The sequence below is a fragment of the Sander vitreus genome, chromosome 4 (genome assembly GCF_031162955.1).
Source record: "Sander vitreus isolate 19-12246 chromosome 4, sanVit1, whole genome shotgun sequence".
Taxonomy (NCBI): Eukaryota; Metazoa; Chordata; class Actinopteri; order Perciformes; family Percidae; genus Sander; species Sander vitreus.
The window spans coordinates 13,256,208-13,280,837 of NC_135858.1; the positions used below are offsets into that span (position 1 = coordinate 13,256,208).

Genomic DNA, 24,630 nt, shown 5'->3' on the forward strand with positions numbered 1-24,630 from the left:
ATGCAGACCAATGTCCTGGGACCTCCCTAGATAGTTATAGATCTCAACCCCCCCCCAATGTTGAACCCAAAGTTACGCCCTTGTATTAATATAACCCTGACATACAGAATAGGCTACTACTGTACTTTGAGTAAAATCAGGAATGCAGTTTTTTAACTTGTAATGAAGTATTTTTTATAGTGTGCTATTGCTACGTTTACTTTGGTAAATGATAAACGCTCATGGTAGCAGGAGGAAAGGATTTAATAAGAGAAATATTTGTCAGTCCTCACCCTATGTGTTAATTCCACAGAGATACAACATCTTACACAGCTGTACATCATCATTATTTCAGTATTAAGTGATTGCACAAACACCTTTTTTTAGGCAACCTTTCATTAAATATTACAAACATATTTTGTCTTCTTGTGTAGTATAGTAGAGAATGTTGAACTGAAGTATATGACAAAGCATTTTAAATGCTCATGAGGTTTTCCACAGTGGAAAATGTCCCTTTGCCCTGAACTATTCTCTCCCTCAGTAACTGGCTCAGACCTTTAGTTTAATGGTGTATATCAAACACATCCAGATCTCAATTATCATTCTTAATGAGGGAACAACTCTAGAGGAATCCCTTTTCCATCTGCAACCTTCAAAGGTCCTTAAAAGAACATCTGAGGCTCTTTATCGGACAAAGTTTCTCCTTCATTTGAATAATTCTCCTAAATCGGCCAGAGGGAGATATGAGAGTAAAGAGCGAGGTCCTAAAGTCCTGGAGCTGAAATGAGATCTGGGTTTCGCAGGGAGGAATACGTAGTAGCCTATGATATGGATTAGAGTTTAAGGATCTGTATTGTCTCTTCTCTCCTTGTTTCACTCCTTTTTCGTTCTCTTCTATGAGGTGTTGGAGGGGAAGATGTGTGTGTGTGTTCAGAGGGCCTGTATCTCATTACATAGGAGTGTGATAGCCATCAGAGTCAGAATAATATTTAGCACATGCTGCCTGCTAATGAAGCGGTAATGTCCACAGACTGGAAATGAGAACCAGAGTGGCCTCTCTTTCTTTTATCCCCTCATCTTTACGGCCCTCTCATTGCCATCCCTGCTTTCTGTTGAAAATTAATCATCAAATGACTGGATCCTTCCCTGTTATTTACTGTCTTTGTGAAAACCTTTTTTCCAAAATCTTTTCTTCTTACAGTGCAGAGGAGCTGCAGAAGGTCTCTCTCTCTCTCTCTCTCTCTCTCTCTCTCTCTCTCTCTCTCTCTCTCTCTCTCTCTCTTTCTTTCTGTCTCAATAATTAAAGACCACAACTCAAAGGCCACGAAAACAATCTTAAAGGAACACGCCGACTTATTGGGACTTTAGCTTATTCACCGTATCCCCCAGAGTTAGATAAGTCCATACATACCCTTCTCATCTCCGTGCGTGTCCTAACTCTTTCTGGCGCACCCACCACTAGCCTAGTATAGCACAGATCCTGGAGGTAACCGGCTCCATCTAGCCTACTGCTCCCAATAAGTGACGAAATAACGCCAACATGTTCCTATTTACATGTTGTGATTTGTATAGTCACCGCGTGTACAAATAACAAGGTCACATGAGACACAGCCATCTTCTAACCGTATACAAACTGGGAACTATATTCTCAGAAGGCGAAGCACTGCTATTTGGGCGGAGTGATTAGCACAACACCTGAAAAGCACCATTGTTACTGTCTGCTCTTCACCACGGGGCTTCTCATGTGCTGCGAGCAAATCACTCCGCCCAAGTAGCAGAAGTAGCAGTGCTTCGCCTTCTGAGAATATAAATTAGTTCCCAGTTTGTATACGGTTAGAAGATGGCTGTGTCTCATGTGACCTTGTTATTTGTACCCGCTGTGACTATACAAATCACAACATGTAAATAGGAACATGTTGCCGTTAGTTTGTCACTTATTGGGAGCAGTAGGCTAGTTGGAAGTGATTACCTGGCTGTGTTGGATGTATGTATAGTATTAAATATTCACATAAATAAACCTTTAGAATTAAACTTATGTACAGTATTTGAGTAAATTTGAATGCATCTATTTTGCATTGAGATGTAATAGTTTTTTGTGTCAAGAGTCAAGTTAAAACCAAAGAGTTTATTTATGATGAAGCGTTATTTTTACATCAGTTGTCGAGGCAAAGCTATCCCTATCTATTACAGTGTAATGAGCTGTCAGGCTAGTAATTATGCACAGCTGTTTTCTTTACCTGTATGTAAGTTGTAAAAGTGTTTGATTACAGCAATAATACCAGAGAGAGCGTATGCTATTTACTGTGCTCACGATCAAGTGTAATCCATCCAGAACTGCAGGCTTTTGTAATGATACCAATGCATGTTTACAACTGAAGTTCTAATCAAAGAAGTGCTCCAACATAACACAACACAATTAAGTACAAAACCAGTATAATTTCAAACTATATTTAGCAACATAGCAGCCATTTAAGTAGCCAATTGTATAATACAGATTTTAACACATTTGTAAACATAAGCTTGAATGGTTACAACATTACATAGCGACAGCCACACAGACACACACTAAAATAAAACTGTTAATAACTACTGTTAAATGTACTTTGAAGATTCTCAGACCACACTCATGGCCCTGATGGTGGATTAGGTTTATAGTCAGAACATAAATTAGGTTTTATAGCTTCACAATAAAACACTTTCTATTTATCTTTATTATTCTTACTTAGATGTACTGACAATCTTCTGCCAGTTTATTGGTCTTCATTTGGTTTTTGGTTGTAATAACTGTAACGGCTCAAATTCGTCTTTGCTCGCATGTGTGAGGTTTGTGTGACCGTTTTATGAACATGGCATTAGTTACAGCCTTATTTTATTAAAAAACAGTTGTTGCAGGACAAAACCTGGGTCATGCTATGTATTAAATGCACATATCATCAAGCAGAGCTGTGGTTTGTATAATGATAGAATATGACATAAGAACAAATCCTTGCAAAGACTTGCAATCAAAAGATTAAACCTAAACAATGTTTCACTCTTTTCTTTACACACACAAATACACACATATAGAGTGTTTGCAGTCGCTAAAGGGCAAATGCAAATCATCAGAAAGTTAAACCAAAGGAGAAAGCGGATCTAAACTTGGCTTATTTGGTTAATGCCTCTAAGTCTGTCTGTGTCATTCACCCTCCACACAGCCCGTCTTTTCTCTCTCTCTCTCTCTCTCTCTCTCTCTCTCTCTCTCTCTCTCTCTGTTACACTCGTGCACACACAAAAACACCTGCACAAAAGAAAAAGTGATTGTTTCAACTTTCACCCGTGCCCCCTCTTTTCTCTCTCTCCAGCCCTCTTCCTTGTCGAGAAGATTTACATGCTCTTTTTTCCTGGCTCTTTTATACAGAGACTGTCCTCCTCTATAGAGACCCCCTCTCCCCTCCCACCCGGTCATTGCACAAACACAGCTGACAGGAGGTGGAGGCGCTTCCATGACACAGTCGCGTGCCGTCCAACAAATCCTCTCAATCCGCCAACCAGCAGGTCCCCAGTGGGCTTTTGTGTGTCTTTGAAACTGTCTCCAGTTTTGGAGTGTGCGTCACTATATTTTACGGGCTTTGCATTTGTGTGTTTGTGGGTCTGCTATGCTCCCGGAATGTTGTGTCTATTCCAGCTTTTTTTCAAAGCTCCTCCAGAAATTATTTATGAATATTTTAATGCTGTTTGTCCTCCTGATCGAGAGGAGAATTCATTGATTACTGCTTTTAAAAAGAGAAAGTCACACACTCGATTGATTGACTTGGAGAGCCAGTCAGTGTATTGGACATCAGATACAAGTTTGTTTTGAGCCAGCTTGTTGCATTCACCAATCCTCAGTCTGATCAGTTTGTCAATCTTTATTAATCAATATGTCTATCTGGTGGACCAGTCTTCCTATAAGTATAAATCTCTTTTTTAGTAAGAACAATCACCAAAGACTAGTGTCTATTTAGTAAATTAGGTTTGTAAAATCCAACATGCAGCATTGATTGCTAACTCAAGTAGAAAACAAGAGTCTAACATGATGCACTTAGGCACAGCAGTGCTTTGAGGTAAATACTGATGTCAGCAAGCTAACATGCTCATAATGACAATGCTAACCTGCTAAAGTTTAGCAGGTATAATGCTTACCATGTTCACTACCTTAGTTTAGTATGTTAGCATGCTAACATTAGCTAATTAGCACAAAGTACAGCTGATTATGAGGGGAATGTCATTAATTTTGCAGGTATTTAGTCATAAACCAAAGTATTGGACACATTTTTTTTTTACCTGATGATGGCGCAAGAGGAAAAGTTAGGGTATCCCCAAAGTTATTATAATCCATCCCGAGGGGAACATTAATGTCTGAACCAAACTCCATGGCAATCTATTCAATAATTGTTTATATATCTCAAAACCACAAATGTGGACGTCACAGTAGTGCTAAAAAAACATGTCAGAGGAGCACCAAAGTCAGTAGGATTGGTAGGATTTATCATTTAATAGAAATCTCATCAATCAGTTGTTGAGATATTTTAGTCCGGACAATGTCGTCCAAACGTACCAACCAACAGATCTCATGGCTCTGTGGATGGCAATGTTGGTCTGTTATTCTAAAAATAAGATATCCAAGGCCAACAATTGTTTTCAGCAATAATACAACTGCATAACATTTTGCTCAAACGCTAGTCTCTATTCAAAAATTTTTTTTTAACAGGCTTTTCATGCATGACCTTTGCCTTTTCACACTACATAAAGAGGTTGCTGTTTGTCTTTGCTGTTCTTAGGACACTATAAAACCATGCTGATAGACTATTGTCATGTAAATACAGACTGCTGGTGGTCTATGTTGTCATAATGTCAAATTCTAGACAGAGACTGTATTTATTTAGGTAAATGTTCTTACATGTTTTTATATTGTGTGTGTGTGCGTCCTCTTCATACATTATGTCTCAGAGAAGTCAGTGATGGATGGATGTGCTTTGCTGTGTGGCATTTTAACCAGGTCTTTAGAAACAACTCTGCAGCTGCCTACTGCAACATGGCACTGCGGGTTAAACACACACACATGCACGTGCACACAAGCACCCTCCCCCACCCCCCCACGCGCCGCACACATACACACACACACACACACACACACACACACACACACACACACACACACACACACACACACACTGCAGCCCTCCAGCTCTCCTCAGTCCAGGGGGCAATAAAGTGGTTATCTCTCTCTTTCAGATCCTAATCTGACAGCAGCTCCTGCCTGTTGCCAGGTTACCCCTTCGGCGTCAATCTCCATTTAAATCCTCGCTGCCTCCCCGCCCACCCATCAACACCAGCACCGTACACCATCCACTACCGTCCTCCACTCCCCCCTTCAAACCTCCCTGAGGGTCCGCTCTCTCCTCCCTCACCCCTCCACCACCCCCCAGTCTGACTGTGACGCTGGCATCAGGCTGAGTTCACACAGGGCAGCAGGTGACACATGGATGCTTTGGAATCAGCTGCTACTGAGGAAAAAGATGGATTGTGTGCTTTTACGACACAAGCTCGCATGGTGGAGTTTGTTCAACGTGCTCTGTGCTGCAGGCCGTTCCCAGTGTGCTTTGCAACGGGTTCACACACAGTGTACAACCTGGTCTTGTAGAGCAGGGGCATATGGGCTGAGTGGGTTTGTTTGAGAGAAGGGCGGCAGACAGGGGGTCTGGTAGCTGTAGGAGGATGTGGGCAGAGTCTGCTCTGCTCAGACAGATGAGGGGAAATGATGGAGAGATGGAGCGATAGGGAGTCTGAAGTCTGAGAGAACGTTCTTCTCCTCCTCTCTAACCTCCCCTGCCTTGTGAATGGAGGTCCATTGTGTATGTTGGAATGGACGTCTTGGATGTTGACCCTTACCCAGAGGTCACGAGGGGAGCTGGTTGGATGAGAAAGAGTGCATAATTGCAGCACAAACAGAGAGACGAGCCCACTGAGAGACCCAGCTATCGTGCCAGTTTGAACTGTGAGAAGCTGTACAGTAGTGTGTCTGTCCACTCTGTTGGTTTGATCTATTATCTATTGTTGACTGGTTGGGGCTGAAGGCAAATAAAGTTATAGCATTGTTTTCCATAGAAAGAAGAGGGAAGCATGGATACCTGTTAGGAGGTAAAAAGAGCGGATAAATGAATGGATAAATAGATAGTTCTTATATGTTTCTAAGTTCCTGTTGTCAATTGATGTTTATTCATGCAAAATGGTTCTCACACAGACAGAGCTCAGAGTTGTATTAGGTCAAGCTCAGACTAAAGTGTGTTTACTGTGTTTTAAACTCTTGCGGAGGAGGTTTTATGGCTTTTCTGGGAGAATGTGATGCTTTATGTAGCTTAGTAGTAAAAAAAAAAAAAGGTGTGAAGTAAGATAGTTTCTGAACAAGAAAATGCTTATTCCCTTTTTCCTTGTATATTTTTAGAGCTGGATAAAGATTCCCTCTTGTTAAAACACCACAGACAAGAGACACCGAGATAAAGGATCATCATGGTTCACGCAGGCACCTCTGAAGGGAGTGGAAGGAAGGGAGGATGTGGTGGGTAGCATTAAAGGATAGCGTCACTTTTGTCCCCCATCACTTACATTGGAATCGCTTTAGGAGGAAATGTCTTTGCTGCCAGTATGGACAGGAGGAACAATTACAGCAAGCAATAACCCTTTCAATGTATGTATGGACGTGTCAGTATTGTTTTAAAATAGAGTTGAGCTTATTATATTATTATTAATATTATTATAAGCTTATTGTGTGTACCTTTCGGTATGTGTGTGTATTTAATATGTTTTAAATATATATTATATTTCACCTTATATGAGCAAAACAGTGTCCTGAACAGACATTTAATAACCAAGTGATGGTGATAATACAAATCTAGATTAATAATGACAAAAACACACCCGTAGCCCAAGTAATTGTGTCCATATTGGTTGATTCTGCACCTCATGATCTATGTTCAGTGCCACTGTGGGATGTTTTGCTTCTTTATGTAGTGAGGTGGAAACTAGGGCTGTGGAGGTTGGAGTGGTGGACGGGTGTGTAGCATGGCCGGCATTCATGCAGGAGACTGGAGTTTGCCTTGAATCGTCTAATATCTACGTTATTGTCTAGCAATACGGTGGGATTCAACATACAACAAAAGATGGGGGTGAGATTTGTGTGTGCTTTGCAGTGGAGTTGACATTGAGCCACCCTTGGCACTTCCAAGCTAGTGCTTGGTGCCAGGGTCCCAGAGGACCTGTGGTTTTGGGTGGAGGGATGTGTGTGTGTGTGTGTGTGCATGTGTGTGTATGTGTGTGTGTGAAAACAGTCCAGTTGGCTCACTCCTGGTCAGTGTGTCAGTCAGTCTGTCGTGTGAGAGGGCATGCTCGGTGCATCTGAAACCTCTGGGCTGACGGCCGGTGGGCATGGCTCAGCCGCCGGTGCTCCACCTGGCTGATTGATGCGGGCCTGTTTGAAGTCCTCTCAGGGAGAATGAACTCCATTCATAAGCTGTTGCACCCTCCACACTCCCAGCCCCACCTCTCACTGCTATCCCTCCACTCTGTTAACAGCTGAAATGCTACACTGCTCAGAGCTCATAGTGGTATGAAACTGAGGTGGACAGACAGCAATATGATAGATAGCCTCAGATGTGTGGAGCTGCAGTCTGTTGTGGCTTTAGTTTCCTGCTCTTCTGATTTGAATATGCTTTACTGTGAGTTAAAATATGACCATCCCTAATCCTGGTTACTATTGTCATTCACCAATTGATTTACTAATTGACCACGCCACAATATTATAAGCAACTGTAAACATACAACAGTTTATTTTAAAGAACTGTGATTATTTTCATAAATTAATCTATTAATTGATTGGTTTATAAAACATTAGAAACATGTTAAAGCTACATTGTGTAAGAATTTCTTCCATCTTGCTTTCTAGCCCCTCCCATTCCGAGTGCGTTTTAACTCCTGCGGTGGCCGTATGCCAAGGTTAACATGGCTTCCAGTACGAGTATCAGCGCTATCGTTATTCTGTATATTGTACGAGATTAATAGTGTAAGGCAATGTTTACAGCGTAGGCTACATATTTTTCTCAGTGAGCAGAGTCAGAGATCAGTTGATGCGACGGAGTTGCGAGGGAAAGCTAAAGGAAGAGAGAAAGGTAAAGAAAAACCAAAAGACAGAGCCGGTGACAGTGGATCCTAGGCAAAGAAAAACTAAAGAGACACTCTCCAAAGATGACAAGGAGAGAGTGGAAGCCCTTCTAAGACAAAGGAGAGAAGCAATGGAGGTTTGTGTTTTTTAATATATTTCTCTGAGCAGTATGAACAATGTCAATAAAACTCCATCGTTTACACGCAGCTGTTCTAGCTGTAGCCTAGTCTGTGTTACAACTGCATGACGTGAGTTGTCTGCCAGGGAAATCACAACGTTATGCACAACCATGCTATAGTTAGCCAAGCAACTATAAAACTTAGAATTTACACAAATAGGCTAAATTACCTGTTGAGAAGAAAGCAGGCAACTTCGGTGTCCATTTTAAAATCCTTGCTCCTCATGATCTCTTTCCATCTTGGAAAAGCCACTCCAATGTTAACTTTGGTCTTGTTACTTTGCCTGTCGCGTTGTCATTTTAGTTCTCTTTTTTGCTTCCTTGGCGACTCTGTTACATGTCCTCAAGAATAGGCGTGATCCTCCATCTTCAACAGGCTTTCAAATCTGCCGGCAGTCACGAGTAATCTCCCGGCTGACATTCATCACGGTGCCACTGAGTGTAAAAGCGCGAAAGGCGGAGGTATGTCCCTCTTTGGCTAATGTATTTTAAAGATGGAGGCGCAACATGGCTGCCGCCATTCGAGTGACTCGCTCGTATGTATTCTGAATGATTCTGAATGGCAGATTCTACGCTTATGAGAATACTTTGATTAGTTGGTGGAAGTAATTACACATGAATGAGCACATATTTGTGAAAGAACAAATGGGTTTTTGCTAAGAATCAACTCAACACATTACACAATGTATCTTTAAAAATGTCCATTACAATTTACTCGAGCCTAAGTACGTAGATGACATCTTCAAGGACATCATCTTTTGTCTAACCAACAACCAAATGATATTTAGTTGATACCACTCTCATGTTTGTACGGTAAATATGGAGCTTAGCTTAGCATAAAGAATGAGAACAGGAAAAAACAACAGCTAGCCTAATTCTGTCCAAAGCTAACAAACTCATTGTTTACCTTTGAACAGAGCCAGGCTGTTTCCCCCTGTTTTCGGTCTTTATGCTAAGCTAAGCTAACCATCTGCTGGCTGTAGCTTCATATTTATTGTAGAGACATGATCTATCTTTTCATCAAACTCTCTGCAACAAATTCCGTAAATAAGCGCATTTGCCAAAATGCCAAACTATTCCTTTAAGAACAAAAGTGACAACTCGTCATCCAAGCTTCGTATTGTGTTGGCATGTGCGTGTATGTGCATGTGCCTGGTCATTTGTGTGTTTTTCTTGTGTCTTCTTGTATCATGCACATGTGAGTATGGGTCCCTTGCAATTTCTATCAGAGAGATCTGCTGTTGACAGGCAGAGCCAAGGTCAGTTCCTGGCCTTCTCACCACGCTTTGTCTGTGGGATCCCTGGAATGTGCAGGAATGTGGGCTCCGACAGGTGGAGAGGTCCTCCTCAGAGACAGACACCCAGACACAGCCCCAAACCCCCTTTCCCCCTCTTTCCCAACGTTTCTCTCCCTAAACTAGTCTTTCTGCCTCCACACTACACCCTGCCTGGTCCCTCACTTTTAAGTTTCCCCTAACTCTGAGTCTGAAGAATGAATGTCAGGAAATTGCTCTCCTCTTTTCTCTCTGCTTAGGTGAGAAGAGAAACGGAGGTAGACAAACTGGAGAGAAAAGGTTGATTTAACATGAGAACAAAACTCCAGGCATTTCCTTTTATTTTTTCCCTTCCTCCTCCGTCTGATCGATTGGGTTTGGACACCATTGTCACCACATATAGAGAGATATTACCGTTCTTCTGCAGATGGACTGTCATAAAAAACCTGGCATTGATTCATTCAGTCTACCTCAGCAAGAAGTTAGGCAGAAATAACCTGCCTCAAGTAGAGCTGGATAAAACTGACCCCCCCCCTCCCCCCCCCCCCCCCCATCCACCCACCACCCTCTTTCCTTCACTCAGATTGTTATCGTCAGTTAGATTATTGCTTCCTGTAGAGACCTGGAGCTGCCTCTGCTCTCAGTTTTATATTCCTCATGTTCCTGAATGAAGCGTAAGGCCAAATTACTATCCACATGCAATGAGATGACTATATGTCACAGTGTATATTTAATATGTTGTTTCTTCATTTCTTTTTCTTATTCTCTCTACTTCTTTTACTTTATGTTGTATGTGTGTTCCTGCATTTTAAGTTTTGCTGCGTTTTGGCCATGTCTCCATTGAAAAAGGATTTTATGGGGATTTCAAATTCAGCTTATATTACAGAAACTAGATACCATGTTAACAAGGTACGGAGTACAAAACATCACATACAATACAATAATGACAACTGCTGACACCCAGCAGGACTGAAGTGCAACATACACTGCCTATTCATGTTTTATTTAATCAAAGTCGATTGAATGTGACTTTTTTACACTGATCAACAGAAAAAGACCCTTTAATGTCAAAGTGGCAACAGACACTTGTATCTATCCCCTAACGTGTGCTTTTCAATGACCTTTCCACTGAGTTGATTGTAGTGTTCCTTTGTCTTCATGTTGAAAGTTTTGCAACATTACTGACTGACCAAATGTTGGACCTTCCAGATGCAGATGTATAAAATATACAATCAATTGAACTACACACATGAAATAGTAAACTAATCATGTGACTTAAAACCTATTTGCTGCACTTGCTCTCTTTAGGGCCCTTTTCTGTTAATCAGAGTGAAAAAAAAGCCTACATTAATTCTCCTTTGATTCAGTGTAAGACAATAAAAGGCGATAACTTCCAAAGTGAGGCACTGTAAATAACTTAGACAAAGGGCAAAAACATTCTCAAAAAAATATATAATTAACCATCTAGCTGTATTAACATATTACATTAATTATAGATGCACTTTCTTTTCTATTTTTCATTATGCTGGGGTTTTTACATTCAAATAAATTGTTATCTTATTAAAAATATTACATAACTCTGTGCCTTATTCTTTAAGCCTTTATTATCAAGTACCTTTTGAAATTCTGGTTGAAAGTTACAGTTGGCTTTCTGTGATATCTGTTGTCATGCAATTAAAGTTTTAAGTCCTTTTCAAATTGGACATAGAGAAAACTATGTAACACACTGTGTAACTACGACAGCCTGGGTTAAAGGATGCATCACATTTGTTTGATTCCAAGCATCATTTCACTTTATATTGTGCTGACAGAAACAATGACATGAAATATTGCTAAACCATCCTTTGTGCATATTTGCATTATGATTTTAATGTTCCTACACACAATTGCACACACACTATTCAAATATCTCATGTCTACATCCTCCTCTCCATCGTCACCCTGACTATAGTGCGGTTAACCAGCCGTCAGCCTCACAGTCCCATTACTGCATCACTTCTGAGGTAACTGGAGCCACCCAGGCCCCTCTGACACCCACTTCAACACACTCTGTCCTGTAAGACTTTTGTGTCCTCTGATTAGATTTGATTCTGCAAATTGAATCTCCCTCTGAAACAAACACCCTTTTATGCACATAAGCATACACCCAAACACACATGAACTGGACATTGAAACCCTACTTAGTTGATTGTTTACGTTGTGACTCTTATTCTCAGTAAAAGCTGCTAATAGGAGCAAATTACTGCCAACAACTTCAAGTGCCTGACTGCTCGGCTGTAATGGAGTTAACTGCTGACCAATCCAATTATGGGCCTGCAAGGGGCTCAATGGAGCCCGGGGAGGAACGGATGGGATGCAGAGAGGGGCGTGTCGGCCTCAGGGGACGGGGGAGTAGAGGGTACCTGACTCCTGGGCCGCTAACTGTCACTGTTCAGCTGTAATTGCATTTGTAGTGGACCATGGGGTGGAGTTGTCCCCTGCCATCCTGACTCGAGCAGGAGATTTTTTAGCAAACATAAAACAGCTGCTCAGCTCTGGGCATCTCTTATTCCCTGTCTGTCTCAAAATTAGTATTCTTTTGTCCCTCTTAAAATGTTACAAAAATTATTCCAAGTCTTCCGTTAGTACTTCTTGAGCAGAACTGAATCAAAGATTGACTTATTTTCCATTTAAGAATGAGAGAAAGTTTTGTTGAACTAAAGTGCTTAAGATGATTGAAGGTTTTATTGAGGTTAAGGACATATAACACCCCTTTGAGTCAGAGCAGTTTTAGCCGTTGAGGACCGCGGCGTTTGTTTTTGTTCTGCTTTGTGAGAGACATTAGGCTGGTAGTGACCCGGGAGGTCAGCGAGAACACAGCTCTCAGCTTGCCGGGTCAACTTTGTTTGACGTCTGGAAATGTTAGAGCGGTAACTCAAACCAGGCCTGTTAATCAATGCTAATGCAAGTTTGATGCAGCTGTATTTCTCCCTCTATCTCCACTTCATTTAACCTCCATTACCTCGGCCTTGCTTCCTCATTCCACATCCCTATCCTCCCTCCTCAACCCCTCTCCCCGCCTCCCTTCTGTCTCCCTGTGGTGCTCTGTTAAACTGGCTCCATAACTTGGACACCCCCCCTCCCTTCAACCTGCTCCCCTCAGGCATCCCAAACCTCATTTACACAGATATGTTTAGCCAGCACAGGAAGCAACCCGTGCCCTTAACAACATTACAGTCCAGCCAGCGAATGAGCCGCAGGGCTGGTCTGCAAGGACCAATCATAGACAGCCTCGGCTCTACCACTTCCTCCTTTGACAGGAGAAAAGGGGGACTCCAACATGCTGACTTTTTTGTATCCCCCCCCTTTCTGTAAGATGACTTTGGACCTGACCAAAAAGCTCACCTCTCCCAATGTGAACTAATGTACTCCATTACAGCTTTCATGGGCTTCATGTGTAGCTTTGTGATGTTAATGATAAGGACGGTAATGATGGTGATGTAAATGCACTGAGTGCTGCGTTAACAGACCCAGGGTGCATGACCACGCTCTGATCGCTATCTCTGCGGCGCCTCAGTAATTTGGCTCTGAAGTTTCGCTCTATTAATGGGACTCTGCTTTTCCTTTTTCCTCTCATATCCTTTAATTCTCCCCATCCCTGCATTCCTCTTTATGTCTGGAGAAACTCTCCTTCTTCCAGGCACAGTCTTTAAGCGATCACACTGTTTATATAAAGGTCCCATAACAAATGTATCAGTTATATTTTACAATTTCTAGGTATAAAAAGAAGTCTATTCAAGTGTAACTATTTTGCATTAGCGCCTCACAGCAAGCCTTAACAACCTTTACTTAAAACACTCCTTCATGTGTTTTATTGCTGCAGGGCTGCAGGTCTGTGTCTCTGTGAGATATAGCCTGAAGATGAGTGTCTCCCTTTGATTCTTGTTTAATATTCCAATGTTGTCTGTGGTCTTGGAAGGAACATGAGGCCACTTAAACAAGTCCCTCTTCCCACTCCTCCCCCTTAAATCTGTTTCAGTATGCATCAGGGACTCTGCAGGGTAGCCATGTGAGATATCTCTCTCTCCCTCGTTCCAATCACCTCTCCCTTCATGCCCTCTGCTCAGGTAATTAACTTCTCCCTCCCATCTCGATCCCCTCCACGCCCAGCCTCTCTCTGCTCCTTATCTGGGCTCCTCTCAGACTGTTAAAACTATCAGCCTTCTTCCCCGTCCCCGCTGTCTAATTCCTCTGACTGAAGGTGGGGAATAGGTAGAAACTAATCCAGACCTGCCCCTCACCACCCCCACTTCACCACCGCCACCTTCCCCATCCTGTCACTCCCCACATCCGCTCACCACCTCCATCTCACACCAGCTGAATCATTTTCCACCTGTTTTGTCCCCTTTTTAAAAGAACCAGGGCTTTTCAAAGGTTCATCTGTCTCACCTTCAGTTTGAATGGAGATTCAAGAGCCAGAGATTGGATTAATTAGACATGTTATCCTCATCAGTGAAAGAGAGACTTGATCCATGTTCACGATTAGGACCCACACACACACACACACACACACACACACACACACACACACACACACACACACACACACACACACACACACACACACACACACACACACACACACACACACACTGAGGAGGTGAGCAAAGACTTTTGGAACTGCTAGGGCTTAAAAGGAGATTGTAATTGCCTTTTCTCCCTCTCTCAGTTCATTTGTATTGACAACTTGTTACTCCTCTGTCACACAGCAGAGAGCAGAGAGGTCGCAGCTCTATGAATAGTGTCGGGCCGTAACGTAACAAAGACAGAGCACGAATGAGACGACAAGGAAGAGTAGAAGAAGCTTTCATTTTTTCTCTAGTGAAGCTTCTTTGGCACTAATGCCAATTTATGATCTGATTTAAAGTGTCTGTAAATGGAGAATACTAAGACAGGTATAATTTACAGATAATCACAGTTGTATTTACCATGGTGTGATAATAGAGAGAGTTTCGAGAGGAATTAAATGGAAAGTCATCCACAAACCTCTCATGCCTTCCTTCTTTCCTGTTTGCCTTTTACTTTTTATATCCCTCTCTAATAGCCTGTGACTCGTAGTGTGTGGTACTGCTCGCTGAGTTAGAGGTCAAGTGTTAAGTGTTGTGAGGATTCGTTCCAGATCGTGTGTGGTTAACCAAGACAAGGTGAAGTGCACTGTTAAAAATGAGACAAACTCATAAGAACAAAAATATCCAGCTGAAGTGGATCGTAAAAGTGAAGTCACCAGTGAGTTTTGAGGATCAGAAATCTATTCTTTTGACCGATTTCCATAGCCTGTGACACCTTTACTTACTGGGGTTCTGAGTAACATGTCAATAAATAAATATTTTTTTCAATATTGTCTTAAACTAGTATTGGAGAAGGATCTGAATTGATTGTCCTCACTCTCTGTTTTGTTAGCTGGCTTCTGTCAAGAGGCTTCTTGCCTTAATTCCACTTCGATACCTGCTTTCGTTACAAAAATGTTGTTTTAAAGAATTGAATAAATGCTTTTAAGATTTTATTTAGTTCATGGTTGTGTAATAGTCATGCAACTGGTTCATTAAATACATCTTGCTAAATTAATCAGAATTTATTATAATAATAATTATAATCTATAATTTCTTTTGACTGTTAACATACATGCTGTAATCAACAATGGAATAACAAAAACAAACTGTAACCATATTAGAAGTTAACTAGATTAATAAATTATTTCAGGAAATGAGTTAGCAGTTTCAATTATTTATTTGTGTTATTGTCACTATCGGGAGAAAACAGGCTTTAAAGGTCCTATGACATGCTGCTTTTTTGGATACTTTTATATAGGCCTTAGTGGTCCCCTAATACTGTATCTGAAGTCTCTTTCCCGAAATTCAGCCTTGGTGCAGAATTACAGCCACTAGAGCCAGTCCCACAATGAGTTTTACTTAGGATGTACCATTTCTGTGTCTGTAGCTTTAAATGCTATTGAGGAGGAGAGAGGGGGGGGCAAGGTGGAGGGTGGGGGTGTGGCCTTGACCATCTGCCACTTTGCTTGTTTGCAGCCATGATGTCTCTCTCTTTCTCATGGGCGGGCCAAATTCTCTGGGTGGGCAAAGCAGAGAAAGGGGGTGTAACCTTGCTCCTTATGACCTCATAAGGAGGAAGATTCCAGATCGGCCCATCTGAGCTTTCATTTTCTCAAAGGCAGAGCAGGATACCCAGGGCTCGGTTTACACCCATCGCCATTTCTAGCCACTGGGGGATCATAGGCAGGCTGGGGGAACGCATATTAATGTTAAAAAACCTCATAAAGTGAAATGTTAATGCCATGGGACCTTACAAATTAAAATAATTAAAATAACAAAATAATTGGTTCAATTTTCGAGAATGTTTTTTTTTCAGTGTGAAGGCTCCTCTGTCGGCAGTCTTTGGTGGGCGTTCATGAAGGGGAACCTTAGCCCTCCACCTGGGCTTTTAACATCAGCTGATCAGAGTTGCTCTCTTGATCAACACAAAACCAGAGTCTACATTTTCACTCTCTGCATTGTGCCTTTGCTTCTACTTAAACAGCCACAAAAACAATCACAGTTAGGTTCAAATTAAAAGATTTCTGTCTTAAAGTCCTCCGTCACAGCCACAGCACATCCATAGAAGACGGTATAAATTTCTGAATTGGCCTCTTTCCTTTTTTACTCTGCTGCCTGTATCATGTTGCCAGGACAAAGCTATGCAGATCCCTCCTCCTTTTACACCTCTGTCTATAGCCAGGGACAAATACCTGATTCACACACCCTCTATACACTCTTCCCTCACTTTAAGTGTTTACTGTTTACCACTCTACACCAAGTTTGTACTCTGACTCAGACATATTTGCTGTTACAGTGAAAGCTGGAAGTTTTCAGGCTATTGGAGCTGGAGCTGTGCAGGTCTCAGTGGGGTAGCAGGATGGACGGAGCAAGAACATGAAAGCTGAAAATAAAAGGGTGCAATAGTAGAAGGGAAAGAAGGAGATTACTCACAGTGCTTATCTCAAAGTGAAAGAAGGTTACAGTGACAAGAAGGAGGGAGGGAGAGCCGTTTAGTGTTTTGGGCCGGTTGGTCAACACAGGGGAGACGATGACTGCAGCTCCATGTAAGACCTGGACCTCTGCTGGTGTCTGATCTCCCTGTGTAGTGATGCTGATGCAGATAAACTGCCTTTTATATCTCCCCTTCACTCTTCCTCTTCTCCATCATCTCGTCAACCCCCTCAGAGAGGTGGTTGTTTGTAACAGCAGAGCAGAGTATGCAGGGATGGTTTTTGACCACTAGTGGTGCTATATGGAGACATGCATTAGGACACACATGTATGAGGGTGACATGATGCCCATTCCTGTAAAAACAATTTTTTTCATGCAAGACATTTTGACATTTCACAGGAAAAGCACAGTTGTAAATAATTAAATACATTTTGAGTGATGTTGGCTCACAGTCATGGCTTACTGGGACACTTGATTGTAACGCCGCCATCGTTAATGTTATTAGTAACACCTGATCTTTTTATGACAAGTCGAAAGGTCTTATGTAAAAGAGGCCTGCTGCAGATGATGTGTAATGCATGCAGCCCAATCCATTGTTGGAAGGTTGGTGGCCAAAAATGTATCAATGGGTTATCAAAATACTAGGAAGCTTTTTTGTTAAGAGTTAGATGAGAAGATTGATACAGTAAATATAAATATACATTTTTTGCATCACCGTGAGCTTGCCAGTAAACCAGTGTAGAAGAAGGTAATTAGTTTGTGAGCTTTAAAGGTGCTAGTTGGCAGATTTATTGCAGGCTACCTGTTTCCCCCGTCTCCAGCCTATATGCTAAGCGAACAAGCTGTTGGTCAACCTAATCATCTCTCGACTCTTGGTAATAAAATCAATTATCGCATTTTCCAAATCTCATCGCTGCTCTTTGCAGATGATGTGGTCCTGATGGCATCATCGGCCTGTGACCTTCAGCACTCAATGGATCGGTTCGCAGCCGAGTGTGACGCGGCTTGGATGAGGATCAGCACCTCTAAATCTGAGGCCATGGTTCTCAGCAGGAAACCGATGGAGTGCCTATTCCAAGTAGGGATTGAGTCCTTACCCCTAGTGAAGGAGCTCAAATACCTTGGGGTCTTGTTAGCGAGTGAGGGGACAATGGAGCAGGAGATTGGTCGCAGAATCGGCGCAGCGGGGGCGGTGTTACATTCAATTTATCGCACCGTTGTGACAAAATGAGAGCTGAGCCAGAAGGCAAAGCTTTCGATCTACCAGTCAGTTTTCGTTCCTACCCTCACCTATGGTCATGAAGGCTGGGTCATGACCGAAAGAACAAGATCCAGGGTACAAGCGGCTGAAATGGGTTTCCTCAGGAGGGTACTTGGCGTCTCCCTTAGAGATAGGGTGAGAAGCTCAGTCATCCGTGAGGAGCTCGGAGTAGAGCCGCTGCTCCTTGGCGTCAAAAGGAGCTAGTTGAGGTGGTTCGGGCATCTGGTAAGGATGTCCCCTGGGCGCCTCCCTAGGGAGGTGTTCCAGGCACGTCCAGCTGGGAGGAGGACTAGGTGGAGGGATTATATCTCCAACCTGGCCTGGGAACGCCTCGGGATCCCCCAGTCGGAGCTAGTTAATGTGGCTCGGGAAAGAGAAGTTTGGGGTTCCCTGCTGGAGCTGCTTCCCCCGCGACCCGACCCCGGATAAGCAAACGAAGATGGATGGATGGATGGATGGATTTTCCAAATGTCGAACTATTCTTTTAAAGGAAAGGAAAATGCAGGTTTCAAAATATTAAACAAAAACATCTTATCTTGATACTAAATGTAAACTTAACTGTTTAAGTATGAAAATCTATTGTTGACCTTGAAGAAGTAGTGGTTCGACAAAATAATCCCAACTCAAGGGCCACTTATTATCTTTTTTTGAGACTTTCAGCCCTATCACACAGTCTTCATTAGCTGCAGAGTTTGCTCAGTTGAACTATAAACTAGAAAAAGAGTAAGTGAACCTTGAATTGGGATTGTTTTGGCAAACTAATTTTCAAGGCCAAGAGTGCAAAGGACAAAATCAAGACAAATACTGAGCTTTCATGTCAACAGATCCCTCTCCGTGACAACTGAGCAAAATGAATCAGCTGGTGGTAACTGTGGAGGGACTCAACCTTGTATTCATCCATCTGTTCTACATTAACACTAATTATTTGTTTAATGTCATACAATTGAAATATATGTTATATTTATATGCAAAATATGATAGGGTTACTTTACAGGTACATTCCCCTGCACCATCTTTGGGCCAGTAGCGTCGGTCGCTCTCCTTACTCTCTCTCCCACAAGGCACATCTCTCTCTCTCCTGGGGCCTAGGTCTGAGTTGAGTGGTTTCTGTGGGTTATCAAATGGGCACCCCCCTTCATCGGTATTTTGTTGAATAAAGCCCATGACATCTCCAAGGGGCTCGACGGTAGACCCAGAATCCTGGGAATACCCCCACTGTCCTCCGCTCAACTCTGTACCCATCGCCAGGATGTTTCTGCCACCGCTCATTGCGCTTTAACCAGCTTTTTTTCTATTGGAATGTGTTAGTGTTCACAGCTGTAACTCCTAAATACAGAGCTGATATTTTATTTTCATGTTTGCTACATCTTTGCTGTGTTTCTTCTTACTGAAATGGGTGCAATCATTCTGTATTCCTTTCTCCCATTACTCCCCACCTGTAACACGTAGCCCAGTCTAAGATTACCCACCATACCCCAGCAGCTTTGTTGACATGACAAAGAGTTGTTAAGAGTTGTTCCTCCTCACTCCTATGCACCACTATCTTTACCAGCTCCTTTCCTTCTCATATTGAGTCGACCATCATCTTCATCACTGCGCTGTTATACTTTATTTCTTCTTCACGTCATTGTTTTCGTAGGTTATACAGAAGAATCGTCATATATGTGCCTGGCACTGTTTGGTGTGTATCTTTTTTCTTTTCATTAGTGGGATGTTACTCAATTCATTCATCACAAAATACAACTATGAGATGGAGTCTGTTGTATTTAGTGTTCAAACATTTTAACAAAACACTGTCTTGGGGACTGTTAAAGGTCGTCGAGTAATTTAAATGCAGCCTCCATCACTCATTCACTATGTGACAGATGCTACAAAGTGCCGTTACAGGCAGCTCCCAGGGGAGAGAACAGATAACACTGCAGGATTCAGCAGAAAGAGGGAGTAATGGGATGCACAGGGTCAGTGGAAGATACATTTGCTGTGTCAATCGACCATAAGCCATACAGAAAATATAACTTGTTGGCTGGCACAATCAGATTTTATTTTTTTCACCCAATTAGCACATACCAAAAAAGAAAGATGTTGGTGACATAGACGAGGGCAGATGTAGTAATGTGTCCTCTGATGTGCACCTCTGGGTCTGTTTCATTGTGTTTACTGGATTAGGATTGACAGATAGAGATGGATGCTGGGAAATAATGGCATTAGTACCTGCAGACTGAGCACTAGTGATCCGTCGTCAATCCAAACCCACTCGGCCAGGATTGACTAGTGATAAAGACTTTAAAATGAAGAGCACTTTGCCCTCCATGTGATAACCATACATTTTAAGAAGAAGCATTCTCAATCTAACGGACAGAGTACACTTAATATGTATTAGCATCGGTTGTTTTTAATGGTTTGGGTCATTGTAAATCAATCAGATGGAATCTCATCGTAAACCAGCTTTCCATTGACCAACTTTGTTTTGAGCAACACAATAAGAAGTGACTGACTGACTGACTGTAAATGTGTTCAGCAAAAAGTGTTTTGTTCCCAGAATAATCAGTGAGGGTGGCTATTTCCTATAAGTCAGCCAGAAATCCCCCTGTAAAAAGTAGAAATACCAGACACGAGAAAAGATAGCAGAATGTAACAGTAATAGTGAATTTGTGAGCTGCAATCTCCTGAGATCTCCATTAAGTGGCAGTGAGCATGAGAGCCAGTCTGATAACCTTGCTGTCTGGGAGCCGGCACTATCTGTTAAAAGAAGACATCATTGGATTAAGCATACCCTCCCACAACCCAAAACATCTGATCTCTGACATGCCATATTAATTACTAAGTGCAATTACAGCTAGACAGATGGTAAAACAGTCAATAGACTTCATCCCAGTTACATTTTAAAGTCTTACAGTAACCTGCACTTCCATACTTAATTTTAGATACTCTTATGCTTTTCAAAGGATGAAAATGGCAGTTGGATGTGTGCAAATACTATTCACACAGTCCTGTCTGTGAGTCTGACTACTGTGATAGATATTTGTGAATGATCTAATGGTTGTGGCAGTTATTCATTTCAGGTAGATAACTGCTTGTGTGTAACATCGTGGGAGTAGGAGTTCAGTTGTTTTTTTCTTCTCAATACTTATTCCACTGAGTGTTGTCTGCACAGTCAACCAATATATTCGAACCACTTCAAGAAACAATTTCTTGCCATTAAAAACAACTCTTGAGGGCAACCTCTAGCTCACCCGGTAGTGCCTGCGCCCCATGTAGGCCTAGTCCTTGGCAGTGAACTAGAACATGTTTAAATGCTTTAGTGTTCAAAAAACATTTTATTTTATACTGTCATACTGTCTGTCTGAATATACCTGTATCTGTCTGAAACTCTCCAATTTAGCGCCTGTCTCTTTTATGGCCCTGACACACCAACCCGATAATCGGCCGTCGGACAGTCTGGCGAGGTCAGTGACTCGAGTCTGTTTGGTGTGTTCCGTGCTGTCGTCAGTTGGAAGAGCTGTTGGCCTTCATTTTGGCTGAACTGACTTGCTGGGTCGGAGGGCGGGCAGTTGGACTCACTCCACCAATCTGATTGGTGGAGTGCTAACCCGGAAATAACGAGCGGGATGAGTGACGAACGCCTCTCAAAATCTGACGAAAATCTTTTAAGGTGTGGACACACAGAGCCGACGGCCAAACGTCGGCAGAAAAGGCAGTTGGGCTGATCAGTCTCCCTAAATTGGTCAAAAAAATGCTTCGGAACACACCAAAGCGACGAGATGTAATACGTCTCCAAAACAGCAGGCGGCGCTAATCTGTACTGTCGCCCAAAAATGAAAACTGGCAGCTGATTGAACGAACGCGTCACCTGGGTCTTGTTTCTTCGGAAATTCAAAGACAGACTGTCATGGTGGCTTGTTCAGAATAAGATCTCATATTGTACTAAAATAGTTCACTGAAACGTGTTTCTGAAAACATTTTAAGTGAGAAATAGGCCATGCGGTTGCTGAATCTGTCTTCATTTCAGATCAATAAAGGTCAGTTTAAAAGATACCAATCAGATGGGTCATTTGAGTCCGACGGCCGGCAGTGCCCGCCCCGCCGATTATACATGTCAAATCGGCCAAAATGAAGGACGACGGCCCCTCGGACGGACGACGGCACGGAACACACCGAACAGACTCGAGTCACTGACCTTGCCAGACTGTCCAACTATTGGACCTATTATAACCGATTATCGGCTCTGTGTGTCACACCTTTAAACTGACCTTTGTCGATCTGAAATGAAGATTCAGCAACTGTATGGCTTATTTCTCGCTTAAAATGTTTTCAGAAACACGTTTCAGTGAACTATTTTCGTAAAATATGAGATCGTATTTCGAACAAGCCGCCATTACTATCGGCTGGAGAAGCCAGACCCACGTGACGCGCAGAACATATGCTCAAGAAGACGTCGCTACGGTGTGTTCTAAGGCACCTTTTGGATCTCGGGGAGCTGACTGATCAGTCCGACTGCCTTTTCTGCCGACAGTCAGTCATCGGGTTGGTGTGTCAGGGGCTTAAGCCCACCTCCAAAAAAAAGCCCAGTCTGCTCTGATTGGTCAGTGTTTTTATGTCTTCAACATCTGCGCTTGTGGCGTCTCTGCATCGTCATTGCCGGGGAATGACTGTAACGGCACTGTAGTGGCACCTTTTACATAAATATAGTATAGTTGTGACATCCCAGCCATACAGAAGTCCTGATGGCTTGTTTCTCCTTGGATTGAGTGTTTTGATAATTTCACAGTATTTATATAGCACCTTGTTTAGTTACCATTTTCACAATCTTTAGAATTAGGTTTAGACTGTTAGTATAGCATAATGCTCTAGAAGGAAGGTCAGGGGATCACCTAAGATTGATGATTCATCATCTGGGGACCATGAATGTGCACCAAATTTATATAGCATATTTTATAGCAATTCATCCAATGCCTGTTGAGATATTTCATTGTGGACCAAAGTGGGGGGCTGGCTGACTGACTGACTGACTTACTGACCGACCAACCAATAGACCACACATCCCTACAGCCATGTTGGCTAAAACTAATTATATGTAAGAAACATCAAATCCAAACATCAAATGTCAACTATTGTTTAGGGTATTATTTGGATTTATGCAATTCTGAATCTAATCTGCACTTCTGATAGTAGCACTAATATTAAAAGCATCCTAATAAGAACTATTTTTGCATTTGCTTTATATGTGGGATTGCTCATTAGCTTTTATATTGTGTCTCAGTCTATACAAAGAATTGAGCTAGCTGTATGAGTGCCAGATGTATGCAGCACTGGAGATTGGCAGCAACAGAGAACAAACAGACAGCAGAAGATGATTGATCAAAATAAAAGTTGGGAGGGAAAAGGAAAATGTCAACATGACAGCTGACTAGGATGGACAAGGAAGTTTTACAAATGAATGTGTTGAATAACAAATGTGGTGTGGATCTGGCAAATTTGTTTTTTATTTCCAATATTACGTCTTTGAAATGTGATTGATATTAGTATACGTGAGATAATACTGGTATGAAAGCTGTTGCTTCACTGTTGTTTGAAAGGAAGCGTGCTGGCATGAATGAAGAGGTCTGAATGCAGGGAGGGAGAAAGCAAGCATTAACACAGTGGAAGAGGCGCTGTTCATTTGTCAGGAGATGGATTGCAGCCATTGAGAGGAAAAGCTTTTAATTTGGCTCTGGTGTGGTAATTAGGTTTCAATTCGCTGCACTCACTAAGAGGAATGGGGAGGGTAATGAAGTTAGTCATCTTACTGTGTGTGTTTAGAGTAAGAGGAAGAGAAGAGGGGGGTTAAGTATGCACAGTCTACATTTTTCAGTGGCTCCCTCTGCCTCTCATACTCTAATTCATTGTGTAATGCTGTTTATTGCGTTTATCACAGTGCTTTAATGCATTAGTTAAGTGACCCCGGCACATTACTGTAATGGGAGAAACCATGAAAACACACTGGAACCTGATCTACCGCCTCTCCCCTGCTCCCTACTTTCTATCTTAATAATGTCTCCCTTTACTCTGTAGAAAATATTTTTCTTCTGTCTCGGTTGTTGGTCGTCATTTCCCCAATGTCTCCTTCCCCTGATCTCCTTGTTCCTATGCCTGAACTGAGCTGATGTCATTAATGGCTTGGTATAATATGCAGAAAGGACAGAACATGGGAATCTCAGGTTACATGACCTGGGAAAAAGAGGATGGACATAGTAGTAGTACCAGTAGTAGAAGTAGAAGAAGACATGGATGTCGGGTTGTTCTGTTATCCCATTTGTGTTCTTGGTTTGTGTATTCATATCCATGTATGTCTGTTAACTGCACTGTGTATTAACTCACTATGTGCTTAAATGTCTATGTGTCTCTGTGCACACTTATGCCCTATGTGTGTGTATGTTTGTTTATTTGGCAGTGAGCACAGTAGCCATGTGACGACCCCTGCGTCATCCCTGAGAAGCGTGTAGGCGCCGGGTTCAGTCTGACTCTTGTCACATGATCCCCTGCTGCCCTCCCTCACCATTCACAATGGAGTATGTATCTGAACAACACACACACACACACACACACACACACACACAACTCACACACAAAAAATAACACACACATATAAACTCTTTCTTTGTCTCCAAGTGCAGCGTTCTATGAATATGTGTGTGTATGTTAATCAACATTTGACATGCAGTTTTCTTTATTTTTCATGCATCCTCTTCATTTATTCCTTT

The 24,630-nt window shown here is 42.2% G+C and overlaps 1 long non-coding RNA gene across 1 annotated transcript in view; it reads left to right on the top strand.

Moving 5' to 3' along the window:
* The window catches only part of LOC144516809 (uncharacterized), a 63,925-nt gene that overhangs the window by 14,478 nt on the left and 24,817 nt on the right, over window positions 1-24,630 (top strand). Inside the window, exon 2 of the long non-coding RNA XR_013501872.1 lies at window positions 24,321-24,438. This is a non-coding gene — a long non-coding RNA (uncharacterized LOC144516809). The remainder of the gene's footprint in view (window positions 1-24,320; window positions 24,439-24,630) is intronic.